The following is a 5,430-nucleotide window of genomic DNA, read 5'->3' as shown; positions in this document are numbered from 1 at the left end:
TGACCGCACGCAAGCCCCGCCCGCCCCACGTGACCCGCGTCCCGACTCCGCCCCCCGGCCCAGAGCCCCGCCCTAACCCGCCTGTCAGAGCTGCAGATCCTTAGAGCCAGGGAAAGCGCCAGACGCCTGGGACGCAGCAAAGTTTTCTAGTTAAGAACTTTAAGAACTTAACTTTTAGGCAGAGGGTTGTTATTTACAGATTTACCTTCTTCTTTTTTTTGTTGTTTTTTTTTTTTTTAGTTGTCAATGGACCTTTATTTTTATTTATATGTGGTGCTGAGAATCGAACCCAGGGCCTCACACATACGAGGCAAGTGCTCTACCACTGAGCCCCAGCCCCAGCCCCAGCCCCATCTACGTACTTACTAAGCAACAAAGAGAGAGCTTAACGATAACACATGGCTGTTTTGAGTCCAGGGTACTGGACTGGCTATGAGCTGTAACTGCATGAATTCTTTTGAATTCCTCGCTACTTATGTGAGTTAGTTGCAACTATTGTCCCCACTTTGCAGTTGAAGAAACAGGCTCAGGGAGGCGGTTAAGGGCTTGCCCAAAGTTAGTTATTCCACAGTAAAGGCCAGGAGTCAACGTCTGATAGCTGGTTCTTAAGGCCAGCACTTCTTTACTGTAAGTCTTGCGCACTGTGCCAGGTTCTGGGATTATAGACCTCCATCAGACACCCCTCAGGGAGTTCACATTCTGGGGAGGAGATGGACCTGCAAACAGGCTAGTCAACGTGGTGTGAAATTAGAGTGACCCATGGCATCTACTCTTGCCAGCTTCCAGCTGGGCTTTGAAGGAGGCTGAGGAATTAACCAGAATGGTAAGGAGAAGATAAATGTGGAGTTTCCAGTGCTTGCCAAGGAAAGCAACACGCATGTTGATTATAGTGTTCTACAACCCTGGCAGTGAGGAAACCATCTCCTGGAGACATTGAGCTTGATAAAGCTCACACACAGAAGCAAGGTGGAAAGCGGATCTATCAACTAGCTCATTGTGCTTCACTGTGGACCAGTTTGCCTGCAATAGCCACATTTCTTTGCCCACACATTACCATCTGCTTTCCTTCTGCATCAAGTACAGTGAGTTCTTGAATTATATGGGAATTTGGACCAATAATGTTCAACATCTGCATCAACTTATCAAGCATGATTTTAAGCCTTTAACTGACCAGAAATGTAGGAAACTAGTGAGTATTCTTTGTGCTCATATACTCCCAGAAAAACAGCCCAGAAGAAATTCTGTTGTCCTTAAGTTCCAGTCCAAGAACCACCTTTTCCAAGACTTATTTCTCCTGTTAGCATATCTTTTTAAGTTTGTGTATGCATGTTATCCAACCCTCTCCTCCTTCAGAACAGACATTGTTAAACTGACCTTTGTTTCTGGGAGCACATAAGACATAGAAGGTGCTCAATACATGTCGTAACTTTCAGTAGCTATGTCAAAGTGCCTGAAAAAATGAACTTACAGAAGGAAAGGTTTATTGTGGCTCATGGTTTTAAAGTTTTCAGTCTGTGATTGGCTGGATCCATTGTTTCTAAGTCTGTGGTGAGGCAGAACATCATGGCAGAAAGATGTGGTGGAGCAAAGCTACCCACCTCATATGTAGCAACTGGAAGTGCAGAAAGAGACAGAGATGTGGGCAACATAGTCCCTAAGAGCATACCCCCAAGGACCCACGCTATGTCCCACCTCCCACAGTTTTCACCACCTCCCATTAGCCCATTAAAATTCTGAATCTATCAAGTTAGAGTCCCTATTGTCCAATAATTTCCTAAAAGCTTATTTTTTGGGGACAAAGCTTTCAACATATGAGCCTCTGGTGAACATTCCAGATCCAAACCATAACAATAAACAATTGTGCAACTAAATTGAATAGGCAAGAAAAGGTGAGATCACTAGGTGTGGTGGCACACACCTGTAATCCCACCTACTTGGGAGACTGACAGGAGGATCAAAGTTCAAGGCCAACTTCAACATTTAGCAAAACCCTGTCTCAAAAAATACAAAGGGCACTGGGCATGGTGGCAGACAGCTGTAATCCCAGCAACTCAGAAGGTTAAGGCTGGAGGATCACAAGTTCAAGGACAGCCTCAGCAATTTAGCAAGGCCCTAAGCAACTTAGCAAGACCCATCTCAAAATGAAAATGAAAAGCTAAAGCCAGGGTACAGTTCAGTGGGAGAACACCCCTGGGTTCAATTCACAGACTTGCCAAAAAAAAGTGAGATCAGTCAGAACTGACTTAAAGAAAGAAGTCCACTCTAACTTTCTTTCACATTTCTTTCTCCTCCACACCACCCTGGATTTTGGTACCAGGGATTGAACCTCACACATGCTGGGCAAACTTCTTACCACTAAGCTATAGCCCTTTTTTATTTTTTTAACTTTGAGACAGGGTCTTGCTAAATTGCCCCCAGACTGGCCTTACGCTTGTTATCCTCCTGGGATGACTGCTTCGTGTATACTTAAATTCTATAAAATAAACACACTATAAAATTGACCATCTTAACCATTTTGAGCATTCAACTAATTATACTCACATTGTTGTGCAAGTGAACTCTAGAAATTTTTCATACCAATTAAATAATCCCCTTCCATTTTCCCTCCCCATTTTACTTTCCTTCTCTGTAAGTTTGACTCCTCTAGGTACTGTCTGAGTGGACTCTCATGCCATCTGTCCTTTTGTGATTGACTATTTCACATAGCACGGTGTCTCCAAGACTCATCCATGTTGTGCAAAATTTTTTTTTGTGACTCCATCTCTGTAATGTCCTTTATTGAAGCTAAATAATATTCCACTGTATGCCTAGACTAAATTTTGCCTATTCCTTCATCTCTTGATGGACCTTTGGTTCACTTCTGAGATGGGTAGGCTGCTGAAGAGAGAGAATGAGCCCCTTACTAGCTGAAGAACAAGATCTCTGAGCATGATCAGCCATGTTTGTCTTTTTAGTTAGATGAACAAAACCTCCAGCGAATGCTTGTACCAGATCAACTAGAACTAAAACATAATTTAAATGTCAGCAGATTCAAAGATCTACACAATGCACCCCAAAATGATTTATGGCTAGACTGCTTAACTAGGAGAGACACTCTGAACCTCAAATACCAAATGATTGACATGAGATTTGATTTTCACAAAAAAATTTGCCTAGGAACCGGCAATTTTCTTCTTAGGAAAATCCTATATACATTTAAAAAGATGAACCCTAGGATGAGTATCCCCATCTTCTCTGAGAGGTGGGGAGCATCTGCACCTAGCCTTGGGGTATGTATACCTTTGCTTTACTGTCCTTTAATAAATCTTTGCTTGTGCCTTGCTTTCAACATGTTCTGAAACTTGTTTCAATGGTGTAAGTCAAGAACCCCCTTGGGCCAACTTGAGATCCCTCTGCCCCCTTGGAGGGACCTCGTTGGAGGTTTGGTGACACTTCCATTATGTGGCTATTGTGAATTCTTTCACACTTCTTAAATAAATGCCATTTTTTTTGCTTTAAAATATTTTATTGAAATTTTTTAAATAAAATCATGTGCTTGTATAAGACAAAACATAAGCAAATACTCTCTACTTAATGTTAGGGTCCCAAAAATTCTAGCCAGTTTTTTGTGCTTCGTAGCTGCTCAGTTTAATACAGGCAAGATGTTATGTTCATAGGAACCGTCCAACATCAGAGCATCCTTTGTGTCAGCAAAATCCATAGCAACCAGGGAGAACGGATTGCTCTCCACTTGTCATGACAGCCTGAGGATGCAACAGCAGGAATCTAAGCATCCCAACAGTGTCCAATGGGGTAGATCCCAAAACCTTAAGTTTTCAGTCTTCAGGTTAGCACAGAACTTCTGTGTAGGGTCACTGCCCCTAGCTGGGCTTGCAGAACTCTCATGCTTTATTTAAGGATTACACACCAATGGATGTCTTAAAACCCCATCGCTGTGTGTGCTGAGGACCCGCCAGCGAGGATCAGGGGCCTGCAGGCAGGTTGCTACACCAAAGGTGTGCCCGGCGCCTTCCCGACACTGAAGGGCAGGTTTCGGGGAATACCTAAATGCCATTTTTTTTCATGACTCCGTCTCTGTAAGAAGAGTGTCTAACCTTAGCCTTGCTATCTAGGCAGTATGTTTAAGAAGCAGGAGCCAGCTGGGTGGAGTGTTGCACGCCTATAATCCCAGCAATTCAGGAGGCTGAGGCAGAAAGATAACAAGTTCTAGACCAGCCTCAGCAATTTAATGAGACCCTTGCAATTTAGCAAGATCCTATCTCAAAATTTAAAAAAATGTGGGGGGAGCTGGAGATGTATCTCAGTTCAACTCTCAGCACTGGAAAAAAAAAAAGGAGATGTTAGTGAGCTAAGGGACACATATCTGTAGATACCAGTTTTGCCTAAATCTATTCCTTTTATCCTCTGTGAAATGAGAAGTCCTCAATCTCAGCATTATATTTGTGGGCTAGCATTGGCCAAGAGCTCCCTCTATCAGTCAATCTACCAAAAATATTTGATCACATTCTCCAGATGAATATTAGGTAATGGCAGGAACTGCGATTCAGTGACCTACAGAATGGACCAATACCTTCTGTCTTCCAGAGGCATGAAGTCTTCAGGGAATAAATCCAACTCGGAGCAGTGTGATCCTAGGACCCTGGGGAACCAAGGACCTCTCCTTTCCAACAGTGAATCTGTGTGATACTTCATCCAAAACAAAATTTTGCAACAGATTGCATGCAGAAGCTTTCTGAGAATATATTATCTTCTATTAAGCTAGACATTGGGGAATTTTGCAAAACTAGCATTATGTCACTCTTTGCATGGCTTTTTTTTTTTTTAATACCAGGGATTGAACTCAGGGGCACTCGACCACTGAGCCACATTCCCAGCCCTATTTAGTATTTTATTTGGAGAGAGGGTCTCACTGAGTTTCTTAGCACCTCGCTTTTGCTGAGGCTGGCTTTGAACTCATGATCCTCCTGCCTCAGCCTCCGGAGTTGTTGGGATTACAAGCCTGTGCCACCATGCTCGGCTTTTTTGCATGGCATTTTTTTTTTATTATTTTGGGAAAGATTACTTTCCATAAAAAATGTTGTTTATGTTAACATGTTCAAAGTTCATTATTATTGTTATTATTTTTGTAGTACTGGGGATTGAACCCAGGTTCTTGTATATGCTAGGCAAGTGCTTTACTACTGAGCAAGACCCCCAGCTCTGATTTTATATTGCTATTTTAAATTAATTATTTGTTTTGTTTTTGAGCTGGGGAATAGAACCTTAATTAAATTTTGTAATTTAAATATTGCACATCCTCAATACACGCTCTACCACTCATCTATGCTCCTGCCCTAATGCTATTTTCTTTTTCTTTCTTTCTTTTTTTTTTTTTTTAACTCGCAATTCTCCTGTCTCAGCCTCCCAAGCAGCTGGGATTACAGGCGTGTA

Source organism: Marmota monax, unplaced genomic scaffold (assembly GCF_021218885.2).
Source record: "Marmota monax isolate L192 unplaced genomic scaffold, Marmota_monax_Labrador192_F-V1.1 WCK01_AAM20220418_F8-fsc00084, whole genome shotgun sequence".
Taxonomy (NCBI): Eukaryota; Metazoa; Chordata; class Mammalia; order Rodentia; family Sciuridae; genus Marmota; species Marmota monax.
Note: the sequence above shows the minus strand (reverse complement) of the source record.